Source organism: Phyllobates terribilis, unplaced genomic scaffold, assembly GCF_046119375.1.
Source record: "Phyllobates terribilis strain yellow unplaced genomic scaffold, ASM4611937v1 Scaffold_142__1_contigs__length_4687701, whole genome shotgun sequence".
Classification (NCBI taxonomy): Eukaryota; Metazoa; Chordata; class Amphibia; order Anura; family Dendrobatidae; genus Phyllobates; species Phyllobates terribilis.
Window position 1 is genome coordinate 4,049,014 of NW_027362902.1, and position 13,562 is coordinate 4,062,575.

Here is a 13,562-nt window from a genome sequence, read left to right on the forward strand (position 1 = left end):
TGAAGTTTGCACCCCGGCTCCTTTCGGAGGTTCAGCACTGTTGCGTTCCTGGCCGTAGCACTTTTAGTGCTGTTCTAGGTGTCCGAGAGGCCGTGGAGCAAGGCAGGGCGGGCCTCTGGAAGGGGTTCTTGCTGACCTTGGATCAGGCAAAAGCCTTTGATCGGGTTAACCACGAGTACCTCTGGTCCACTCTTTTGAGGTATGGTCTGCCTGGAGGGTTTGTGGACAGGCTTAAGACCTTATATGCAGGGGCTGAGACTTTCCCTCTGGTGAATGGGTGGATTGGACGACCTTTCGGGGTAGGATCCGGTGTCCGTCAGGGCTGTCCTCTTAGCCCTTTGCTTTACGCGTTTGCAATCGATCCCTTCCTCAGAAGGATCGATTGTGGACCGTTGGCGGGGGTGCGGATGGGCGGGGCGGCACCGGAGGCTATCCTGAGGGTGGTGGCCTACGCGGACGATGTCACCGTATTTGTTTCTTCGCAAGGGGAGGCAGCGAGTGGAGCGCTACTCGGAGCATCCGGGTCCAAGGTCAACCAGGATAAGTGTGAGAGTCTCTGGCTGGGAGGCGGAGATCCCGGGTTTGATCTTCCGGACACCCTCCCCGAACCCCAAGAACATGCCAAAGTCCTGGGCATCGAATTCGGCCAGGGTGATTACTCCACGAAAAACTGGGAAGGCAGAATCAAAGGTGTCGCCCAATGAGTGGACCAATGGAGGGGATGTTCTTTGACCCTGAGGGAAAGGGTTGGCCTGTGCAAAGCTTTCCTGCTCCCCTTGCTAATCTACCTGGGCAGCGTCTGTGTCTTGCCAGAGCCTCTCTGGACACGGGTCTACAGTCTGTTCTTCCAGATGTTATGGGGTAACAGACTGAACCTAGTCAAGCGGGAGGTCACTTACCACACGAGGAGACTAGGGGGTTTGAATATGGTGAACCCCGTGGTGTTCCTAGTGAACACCTTCTTGAAAGTGAACATGTCAAACCTCTGGAAAGAGAGGGCTCCTCCGTGGGTATTCTCCTGCAAGGGATGGTTTCAGCCTTTCTTCCAGGAACGGGAGACAGGGGGAAGATTGAAGGATCTTCGCACACCACACGGGCATCTCCCGGCTTATGTTACCCCGGTTCTGAAAATAATCCGCCGGTGGGGTCTGGGAATGTGGGAGGTGAGGTCCCTCCCGAGGAAACTCCTCGATATGAGGGTCTTGGTTTCTCATTTTCAGAGTCCATTGGCCCTCAAAGACTGCCCAAGTCGGGATCTGGAGGTTGGGTTGAGTTTGTTAAATTCTGGCAGGATCCCCGAGAAGTACTGGGACTTGACTTGGCGCTGCTTCCATGGTAAGCTGTATGTGAGGGACAATTTGAAGTACAGGAGCTCCGAGGACAGGAATTGCCCCCGTGAGGCTTGTGCTAACGTGCTGGAAAGCATGGAGCACTTCCTGCTTCATTGTCCCTTTAATACAGAGGTGTACAACAGGGTGGGGACTTCCATTGGTTGGCTGCGGCTGGCTACTCTGTCCTACCCCGGGTGGGCCTATGGAGCGTTCGGAGACCTTGGGAGAAGGGACCGAGACACTTTATTCATAGTCAGCGAAGTGGTCAGGTATTTCACGTGGAACGCACGAGTTTTAGTTTCGACGCAGAGTAAAATCCTCCATGTAGATGAAGTCTGTAGGAACATCCTAGGTGACCTGGTGAAGGTACATTCTCTGGAGTATGAAAGACTGGGTGCCCGGAGGGTGGCCCGTCTCTGGAGGGGCTTTTCCTTCAAGGTGCCTTAGTCCGGTAGTACTCCTATATCCTGGTGGTGGGCTGATGTCTTTCCACCCTAGATTTTTGTTTTGTATTTCTGTCTCCTGAATAGAAGGTTTGCCGGCATCGAACTTGAGCCTTGGATGGTGAGTGTGTAGGTTGTGTTCTGTATATATTGTATATAATGTATAATAGGGGGTTTTAGTTAGGTTGGGTGGGGGATTTGGGGAAGTTCTTCATCAGCGGTGATAAGAGGACTGATCTGGCCTGGTCCAGGCCCCGCCTGGGGAAAAACTTTGGGGTCTGATCCTAGCTCGGAGTAATCCTGAACTTTGTGGCCAGAGCTGGATCAGGGGTGGCGGGATAGTTAGTGTAGGTGTGTGTTTTATATATATATTAAAAAATTACAAAAAAAATATTAAAAAAAAAATACAAAAAAAAAAAATATACAAAACAAAAAAAGGTTTAAAATTGTTCATGTCACTATTGTATATATTGTTATTTTTGGTTTTCTGTGGTGTGAATGAGGTGTGGTAAGGGTGTGACTGTAAGGTCAGGCAGTGGGACCAGTAGGTTAGTGTTAGTTTCCGGTTGTATATACGTTATATTAGGTTTAGTGTTTTGTGTTTCTAGCGTTTTATTGTATATAATCTTGTATATAGGACGGTGTTTTATGTGTAAATAGGACAGTGTGAGCGTTGTGTGGGATTGTATATAGTAGTATGAATGAAGCTGGGCCGGAGGTTTTATAGGTTTTATAATATTTATTTCTTGTATATGTATATATTCCTGGGGGGATTTATTTTGTTTCTATTTTCCGTGATTTGTCGTCTTGTTTTGTTCATATGTTTGGTGTCCTGTAATGTATTATTGTTCTGTCATGTACTGTACTTATTCTATCAATAAAAAAAAGACCTGCAGTGTATATATACAGGACAGGAGAAGTGGAGCTGTGCAGTGTATATGCACAGGACAGGAGGAGTGGTGCTGTGCTGTGTATATATACAGGACAGGAGGAGTGGTGCTGTGCAGTGTATATATACAGGACAGGAGGAGTGGTGCTGTGCAGTGTATATATACAGGACAGGAGGAGTGGTGCTGTGCAGTGTATATATACAGGACAGGAGGAGTGGTGCTGTGCAGTGTATACATACAGGACAGGAGGAGTGGTACTGTGCAGTGTATATATACAGGACAGGAGAAGTGGTGCTGTGCAGTGTATATGCACAGGAAAGGAGGAGTGGTGCTGTGCTGTGTATATATACAGGACAGGAGGAGTGGTGCTGTGCAGTGTATATATACAGGACAGGAGAAGTGGTGCTGTGCAGTGTATATGCACAGGACAGGAGGAGTGGTGCTGTGCTGTGTATATATACAGGACAGGAGGAGTGGTACTGTGCAGTGTATATATACAGGACAGGAGGAGTGGTGCTGTGCAGTGTATATATACAGGACAGGAGGAGTGGTGCTGTGCAGTGTATATATACAGGACAGGAGGAGTGGTACTGTGCAGTGTATATATACAGGACAGGAGAAGTGGTGCTGTGCAGTGTATATGCACAGGACAGGAGGAGTGGTGCTGTGCAGTGTATATATACAGGACAGGAGGAGTGGTGCTGTGCAGTGTATATATACAGGACAGGAGGAGTGGTGCTGTGCAGTGTATATATACAGGACAGGAGGAGTGGTGCTGTGCAGTGTATATATACAGGACAGGAGGAGTGGTACTGTGCAGTGTATATATACAGGACAGGAGGAGTGGTGCTGTGCAGTGTATGGTGCTGTGCAGTGTATATATACAGGACAGGAGGAGTGGTGCTGTGCAGTGTATATATACAGGACAGGAGGAGTGGTACTGTGCAGTGTATATACAGGACAGGAGGAGTGGTGCTGTGCAGTGTATATATACAGGACAGGAGGAGTGGTACTGTGCACTGTATATATACAGGACAGGAGGAGTGGTACTGTGCAGTGTATATGTACAGGACAGGAGGAGTGGTACTGTGCAGTGTATATATACAGGACAGGAGGAGTGGTTCTGTGCAGTGTATATATACAGGACAGGAGAAGTGGTACTGTGCAGTGTATATATACAGGACAGGAGAAATGGTGCTGTGCAGTGTATATATACAGGACAGGAGGAGTGGTGCTGTGCAGTGTATATATACATGACAGGAGGAGTGGTGCTGTGCAGTGTATATATACAGGACAGGAGGAGCGGTACTGTGCAGTGTATATGTACAGGACAGGAGGAGTGGTACTGTGCAGTGTATATATACAGGACAGGAGGAGTGGTGCTGTGCAGTGTATATATACAGGACAGGAGGAGTGGTACTGTGCAGTGTATATATACAGGACAGGAGGAGTGGTGCTGTGCAGTGTATATATACAGGACAGGAGGAGTGGTGCTGTGCAGTGTATATATACAGGACAGGAGGAGTGGTACTGTGCATTGTATATATACAGGACATGAGAAGTGGTACTGTGCATTGTATATATACAGGACAGGAGAAGTGGTACTGTGCAGTGTATATATACATGACAGGAGGAGTGGTGCTGTGCAGTGTATATATACAGGACAGGAGGAGCGGTACTGTGCAGTGTATATATAGAGGACAGGAGGAGTAGTACTGTGCAGTGTATATATACAGGACAGGAGGAGTGGTACTGTGCAGTGTATATATACAGGACAGGAGGAGTGGTGCTGTGCAGTGTATATATACAGGACAGGAGGAGCGGTACTGTGCAGTGTATATATAGAGGACAGGAGGAGTAGTACTGTGCAGTGTATATATACAGGACAGAAGGAGTGGTACTGTGCAGTGTATATATACAGGACAGGAGGAGTGGTGCTGTGCTGTGTATATATACAGGACAGGAGGAGTGGTACTGTGCAGTGTATATGTACAGGACAGGAGGAGTGGTACTGTGCAGTGTATATATACAGGACAGGAGGAGTGGTGCTGTGCAGTGTATATATACAGGACAGGAGGAGTGGTACTGTGCACTGTATATATACAGGACAGGAGGAGTGGTACTGTGCAGTGTATATATACAGGACAGGAGGAGTGGTACTGTGCAGTGTATATGTACAGGACAGGAGGAGTGGTACTGTGCAGTGTATATATACAGGACAGGAGAAGTAGTACTGTGCAGTGTATATGTACAGGACAGGAGAAGTGGTACTGTGCAGTGTATATGTACAGGACAGGAGGAGTGGTACTGTGCAGTGTATATATACAGGACAGGAGGAGTGGTGCTGTGCAGTGTATATATACAGGACAGGAGGAGTGGTGCTGTGCAGTGTATATATACAGGACAGGAGGAGTGGTACTGTGCAGTGTATATATACAGGACAGGAGGAGTGGTACTGTGCATTGTATATATACAGGACAGGATGAGTGGTACTGTGCAGTGTATATATACAGGACAGGAGGAGTGGTGCTGTGCAGTGTATATGTAGCACCCTGAGGATTCGGCTGCTACAGGGGTATTGCACCTCAACCCAGAGGTGTGATATTCCACTCCCGGGTAAGGATGGAGTGTGGAACTGAGCTCGGTAGGCTGCATGCACTACATACATCCCATTTCCGAGGAACAGGCCGACGGTACTCCCACTTAGAAATGTGCAGGTACGACCGAGTCTGTTCCTGGCTGGAGTGGGAGGGGGGTGGTACATCCCAAGTAGTGTAGGGGCAGATAGGGGGAGCAGCCTGGGTAAAGATAGGAGCTCATTGGGTGCTGGTCACCTGAGCTCACACATAGAGGGTGTATATAAGGTGGGCACCAACTAAGATCAGGGTCAGTCAGTTGCAGAGAACAAGTCAGGAGCAGAGGAGAGAAGAAAGACCCAGAGTGAGAGAGGAGAAAAGAGAGAGACCCAGAGGCACAGAAGAAAAGGACTCTGAGATCCCAACTAAAATCCCCGGGTGAAGAGTCGGCATCAGGGTACCGGAACCCAAGCTGGTGGGGGTAAAAACATTCCCCAGCCAGAGACCGGAGACCGTGGGCAGCGTTTGCCACGGTCACCCATCACATCCACCCCGAAGGCACACCACATGAAGGGTCAGGGAACCCAGGGCCAAGGGTGTCCCAACAGAAGGCCCGAGGGAGCTGGACCTAGGTGGATTACTGGTGGGGACGGCCAGAGAACGGGACAGAAAGAGAGCTCAGGGCCACGCTCCGGACTTGTTTGGGGGTTGGCTGGATCCAGGACCTGGTGGACGCAGCACGGCTCGGGTGGTCACTCGCAGCTGGAGTGACCAGTACAACATCTGCAGTAAGTAAACACCCTTAACTGCACAACCCGACTCTGTCTTCACTGCCGTCTGCACTACACCACCACAACCCCCATCCTCTGCACCTGTCCCCTCTGAGGCTATACCCCTCCCGTTGGGGGTTATCCCACCAAGCTGCGCACCCACCATCAGCCTCAGCGGACCCTGCTGCAGCGGCGGCCACAGTGACCGCATCACAACGGGTGGCGTAGTCGACACAAAAGAACTCTTAATAACATCTGTAGGACTGCCACATAACACTGAGCTTGACGCCCTGGGCACGGGCCGGGTCACAGCCGCTCGGAGACTACAACCCCCCATCTGATCCGGTGCCGGGTATTCCCCTCAAAAAGGAATATGTCCCAGGGGGCGCGTCAACTTTGGCGTAGTCGGCAGGATTACGTGCCCGCAACACCCGGGTACTGCGTGCCTGAAGAAAAGTGCAAGTTTACCTCAGAAAGAAGTCTCCCGCCGGTTCCGGAGGGTCCACGCCATCGGACCCCATCACAGGTCGTTTCCCGCCGATTGTCCGCCATTTCCAGCTTGTTCCCGCCATCTGCAGAGTTTCCCGCCACTGGGCGACGCTTCCCGCCAAATCCGAAGATTTCCCGCCTTGGAAGAGCAGCGGACGCCATTATGGGCGTGCCAAAGGAGGGCAGGAGGCCGCCTCCCATCGTGGGCCGGGACAGAAAATGGCGCCAAAAGTGGAAACCGCCCCCACCAACAGAGACTGTGATGCTGGAGGTGTCTGTCAGCGTGAAAGAACTACCCCTGGAGCTGACAGTCACCGAGTTGCCCCGGGACCGCCCTCGAAGTGGGAGGAGACGAAAGAAAAGAGCGAAGATGGGTGCCGCCTGGAGCAGTCTGGAGCGAGCGCACCCGGAGGCAAGAAGTCTAACAAGGAGTAGCAGAGAAGCTCACCCGGAGATGTCCAGAGAGCAGAGCAGCACCGGCCCGCTGGCCAGGAGCCTGCTGGAAGAAGAGCAGAGCAGCACCGACCCGTTGGTCAGGAGCCTGCTGGACACCACGACCCCACTAGGCCTAGTGGAGGTCCTTGCACAGCTCCCCCGAGACCGGGAGTGTGCACAGACTGCCCTGGAGGGCCTCGCACGGAGGATGGCCCGGGTACAGCGAGAGACATTGGCGGAGTGGAGCCGGGAGATGGCCCAGCAAACCAAGACCCGGAGCACGCCAGCCGAGATGAGGAAGCAGACCGCCTCTGAGGATGGCGCGGGAGGACCCAAGGCCGGAGACGGCGCCGAGGAGGGAGCCGAACGCATGGAGGCAGGTAAAGGGGACGCCTATACCCCAAGCCGTGACACCGCTTACCTGCCCCAGCTCCCCGTCGCAGAGCCCGAAAGTCCCCCTGCTGTGCCCGAAAACGCCATGTCACCGACGCAGACTAGGCCCCAACCGGAAGCCGCCGCCGCGACCCCTGTGACGTCACACGCCTCGACCCAGAGCGTGACCAAGCAGGAAGTACCACCAGCCTGGTCGCAGGGCCTAGAATTCCCGGGCGTCGCATCACCAACAGCGCCCCCTACCTCCGCGGAGCCTCCGGCCTGGCCGCAAGGCCAGGTAGCCCAGGGCGCCGCCGTATTAACGGTGCCCTTCACCTTCCAGGTGCCCCAGGCCTGGCCGCAAGGCCTGGGCAACCCGGGCGCCACCACCACCGCGCCCGCACCCGTAAAACCAAGGGTGCCGCGTCTGGGAGAGGACTTGTTTGCCCAGCACACGTGGCCGGACGGGCAGCCTTTCATCTGGCCCCAGAAGTATTACGAACTGGAGCACCAGAGGAGGGTTGGGGCCATGTGTGCACCCCTGATTCCGGCTCCGAAGCCCGTAATAAGGATCTCGCCCCCGCTAGCGGAAGCGCAGTTTGAGTGGGACCCCACCGGAGAAGATCTAATGGGGTTCACTCAGGAAACCAGGGCAGCTGCAGCGGAGCGTGCTGAGTGCTGCCGCCAACAGCTCGAGGACTTCGAGAGGGAGCGGAGAGAGAGGCGGGTCCGGGAACAGCTAGCTCAAGTAAAGAGCGCGGAGCAGAAGAGCCGGGCCAGGAGAGACCCCCGTGCAGCGCATAGTCCCCGCACCACCGGGACTGTGATAAAGTTTAACCTGCAGCATGGGTGGGGCTTCATCCGAGACCACCACACCCTAGGCGACGTCTTCGTAACCAGGAGAGACGTTGAGTCCCACCTACCGGAGGGACACAGAGGTCGTGACCTTTATATCGGGGACGAGGTCACCATCACCCGGCACAAGTGTGCCAAAGGTCCCTACGCCCTCCATGTGCATCGCCTGACGGAGGAAGAGCTGCGGTGTGAGGAGGAAGAGCAAGAGGACCCGGACGGGTCTGAAGCCAAAGGTAACCATAAAGCAAGAGCAGGAGGACGCCGTCGCTAAGGACAGCGAAGCAGAAGCTGTATATAGTTGCCCGTCGGGGCACCCTGAACTGAAACTGAAACTGAAACTGTTGCTGTTGCTAATATAGTCCCCGTTGGGACCAGCATGTGTGAACTGTTACCCGTATTTCCCTTAATCCCACTGACCGAGGACTGAGAGCGGTCATTCTTCCCTAATACCTGGCCGAGGACTGAGAGCGGCCATATCCTTGTATATAGTTGCGCGTCCTAAAGCGCCCCCTACCGGTTTTAGAGGAAAACCAGTTTTCTAGAGAGACTGTCGCACTTTACCCGGTCACACGTTGCACAGTGACCGGAGGAGGAGCCAGAGGCGACGAGAATGTTTTATATTGATATATATATATATAATGTTTTATATGTTTTATATGTTTATGCAAAAATTTGTATGTTTTGGTGTTATGTCTTACAGCCCGAGGACGTGCTGTGATTTACCAGGGGGGAATGTAGCACCCTGAGGATTCGGCTGCTACAGGGGTATTGCACCTCAACCCAGAGGTGTGATATTCCACTCCCGGGTAAGGATGGAGTGTGGAACTGAGCTCGGTAGGCTGCATGCACTACATACATCCCATTTCCGAGGAACAGGCCGACGGTACTCCCACTTAGAAATGTGCAGGTACGACCGAGTCTGTTCCTGGCTGGAGTGGGAGGGGGGTGGTACATCCCAAGTAGTGTAGGGGCAGATAGGGGGAGCAGCCTGGGTAAAGATAGGAGCTCATTGGGTGCTGGTCACCTGAGCTCACACATAGAGGGTGTATATAAGGTGGGCACCAACTAAGATCAGGGTCAGTCAGTTGCAGAGAACAAGTCAGGAGCAGAGGAGAGAAGAAAGACCCAGAGTGAGAGAGGAGAAAAGAGAGAGACCCAGAGGCACAGAAGAAAAGGACTCTGAGATCCCAACTAAAATCCCCGGGTGAAGAGTCGGCATCAGGGTACCGGAACCCAAGCTGGTGGGGGTAAAAACATTCCCCAGCCAGAGACCGGAGACCGTGGGCAGCGTTTGCCACGGTCACCCATCACATCCACCCCGAAGGCACACCACATGAAGGGTCAGGGAACCCAGGGCCAAGGGTGTCCCAACAGAAGGCCCGAGGGAGCTGGACCTAGGTGGATTACTGGTGGGGACGGCCAGAGAACGGGACAGAAAGAGAGCTCAGGGCCACGCTCCGGACTTGTTTGGGGGTTGGCTGGATCCAGGACCTGGTGGACGCAGCACGGCTCGGGTGGTCACTCGCAGCTGGAGTGACCAGTACAACATCTGCAGTAAGTAAACACCCTTAACTGCACAACCCGACTCTGTCTTCACTGCCGTCTGCACTACACCACCACAACCCCCATCCTCTGCACCTGTCCCCTCTGAGGCTATACCCCTCCCGTTGGGGGTTATCCCACCAAGCTGCGCACCCACCATCAGCCTCAGCGGACCCTGCTGCAGCGGCGGCCACAGTGACCGCATCACAACGGGTGGCGTAGTCGACACAAAAGAACTCTTAATAACATCTGTAGGACTGCCACATAACACTGAGCTTGACGCCCTGGGCACGGGCCGGGTCACAGCCGCTCGGAGACTACAACCCCCCATCTGATCCGGTGCCGGGTATTCCCCTCAAAAAGGAATATGTCCCAGGGGGCGCGTCATATATATACAGGACAGGAGGAGTGGTACTGTGCATTGTATATATACAGGACAGGAGGAGTGGTGCTGTGCAGTGTATATGTACAGGACAGGAGGAGTGGTACTGTGCAGTGTATATATACAGGACAGGAGAAGTAGTACTGTGCAGTGTATATATACAGGACAGGAGAAGTGGTACTGTGCAGTGTATATGTACAGGACAGGAGGAGTGGTACTGTGCAGTGTATATATACAGGACAGGAGGAGTGGTGCTGTGCAGTGTATATATACAGGACAGGAGGAGTGGTGCTGTGCAGTGTATATATACAGGACAGGAGGAGTGGTACTGTGCAGTGTATATATACAGGACAGGAGGAGTGGTACTGTGCATTGTATATATACAGGACAGGATGAGTGGTACTGTGCAGTGTATATATACAGGACAGGAGGAGTGGTGCTGTGCAGTGTATATATACAGGACAGGAGGAGTGGTACTATGCAGTGTATATATACAGGACAGGAGGAGTGGTACTGTGCATTGTATATATACAGGACAGGAGGAGTGGTACTGTGCATTGTATATATACAGGACAGGAGGAGTGGTACTGTGCAGTGTATATATACAGGACAGGAGGAGTGGTACTGTGCATTGTATATATACAGGACAGGAGGAGTGGTACTGTGCAGTGTATATATACAGGACAGGAGGAGTGGTGCTGTGCAGTGTATATATACAGGACAGGAGGAGTGGTGCTGTGCAGTGAATATATACAGGACAGGAGAAGTGGTACTGTGCAGTGTATATGTACAGGACAGGAGGAGTGGTGCTGTGCAGTGTATATATACAGGACAGGAGGAGCGGTACTGTGCAGTGTATATATACAGGACAGGAGGAGTGGTACTGTGCATTGTATATATACAGGACAGGATGAGTGGTACTGTGCAGTGTATATATACAGGACAGGAGGAGTGGTGCTGTGCAGTGTATATATACAGGACAGGAGGAGTGGTGCTGTGCAGTGTATATATACAGGACAGGAGGAGTGGTACTGTGCAGTGTATATGCACAGGACAGGAGGAGTGGTACTGTGCAGTGTATATATACAGGACAGGAGGAGTGGTACTGTGCAGTGTATATATACAGGACAGGAGGAGTGGTACTGTGCATTGTATATATACAGGACAGGAGGAGTGGTACTGTGCAGTGTATATATACAGGACAGGAGGAGTGGTGCTGTGCAGTGTATATATACAGGACAGGAGGAGTGGTGCTGTGCAGTGAATATATACAGGACAGGAGAAGTGGTACTGTGCAGTGTATATGTACAGGACAGGAGGAGTGGTGCTGTGCAGTGTATATATACAGGACAGGAGGAGCGGTACTGTGCAGTGTATATATACAGGACAGGAGGAGTGGTACTGTGCATTGTATATATACAGGACAGGATGAGTTGTACTGTGCAGTGTATATATACAGGACAGGAGGAGTGGTGCTGTGCAGTGTATATATACAGGACAGGAGGAGTGGTACTGTGCATTGTATATATACAGGACAGGATGAGTGGTACTGTGCATTGTATATATACATTTGTACCCTGCAGATGCCAGCCTCTATGACGACAATTCAGTTCCATAACAGAACATGAATCCGAAACATAACCACATGGGCTAATAAAGAAGAGTCCTCCATTTTTTTGACAATTAATCAGATTGTTGAGATATATATATTATTATATTATGCGTGTATGTATGTACACACACACGCAAACATAATAAGAGCAGATACTGAGAATGACACCATGTATACAGGGCAGGGGAAGTATACACATCATACACAGCTCCACAATATATTCTACAATCAATTATATACCCAGCTCCACACTATATACTGTGCAAAAGAATATAGAGTGGAGCTGTTTATATACTATATATATTCTATAGTGTAGGGATGTGCCAGTGTATATAGTGTGGATTCCAAACTATATACTATACTATGTACACAGCACCATACTATATAAACATCTCTACACTATACAGTACAGACCAAAAGTTTGGACACACCTCATTTAAAGATTTTTCTGTATTTTCATGACTATGAAAATTGTACATTCACACTGAAGGCATCAAAACTATGAACTAACACATGTGGAATTATATACTTAACAAAAAAGTGTGAAACAACTGAAAATATGTCTTATATTCTAGGTTCTTCAAAGTAGCCACCTTTTGCTTTGATGACTGCTTTGCACGCTCTCGGCATTCTCTTGATGAGCTTCAAGAGGTAGTCACCGGAAATGGTCTTCCAACAATCTTGAAGGAGTTCCCAGAGATGCTTAGCACTTGTTGGCCCTTTTGCCTTCACTCTGCGGTCCAGCTCACCCCAAACCATCTCGATTGGGTTCAGGTCTGGTGACTGTGGAGGCCAGGTCATCTGGCGTAGCACCCCATCACTCTCCTTCTTGGTCAAATAGCCCTTACACAGCCTGGAGGTGTGTTGGGGTCATTGCCCTGTTGAAAAATAAATGATGGTCCAACTAAACGCAAACCGGATGGAATAGCATGCCGCTGCAAGATGCTGTGGTAGCCATGCTGGTTCAGTATGCCTTCAATTTTGAATAAATCCCCAACAGTGTCACCAGCAAAGCACCCCCACACCATCACACCTCCTCCTCCATGCTTCACGGTGGGAACCAGGCATGTAGAGTCCATCCGTTCACCTTTTCTGCGTCGCACAAAGACACGGTGGTTGGAACCAAAGATCTCAAATTTGGACTCATCAGACCAAAGCACATATTTCCACTGGTCTAATGTCCATTCCTTGTGTTCTTTAGCCCAAACAAGTCTATTCTGCTTGTTGCCTGTCATTAGCAGTGGTTTCCTAGCAGCTATTTTACCATGAAGGCCTGCTGCACAAAGTCTCCTCTTAACAGTTGTTGAAGAGATGTGTCTGCTGCTAGAACTCTGTGTGGCATTGAACTGGTCTCTAATCTGAGCTGCTGTTAACCTGCGATTTCTGAGGCTGGTGACTCGGATAAACTTATCCTCAGAAGCAGAGGTGACTCTTGGTCTTCCTTTCCTGGGGCGGTCCTCATATGAACCAGTTTCTTTGTAGCGCTTGATGTTTTTTGCAACTGCACTTGGGGACACTTTCAAAGTTTTCCCAATTTTTCGGACTGACTGACCTTCATTTCTTAAAGTAATGATGGCCACTCGTTTTTCTTTACTTAGCTGCTTTTTTCTTGCCATAATACAAATTCTAACAGTCTATTCAGTAGGACTATCAGCTGTGTATCTTACTTGCCCCCTGGGCCGTGGGGCACTCGGATCCGGGCAATAGGGGGAACGATGGGAGTAGTAGTGGCAACCCGGTTCCGTGGCTCAGGGTGGTCAGGCCAGTGGTAGTCCGTTATGTGTTGTTGATTATGTCCGACTATGCCACCCGTGGATTTGCGGTCATTAGGAACCGCCGCTGCAAGGCAGACCGCTGGGGCTGAT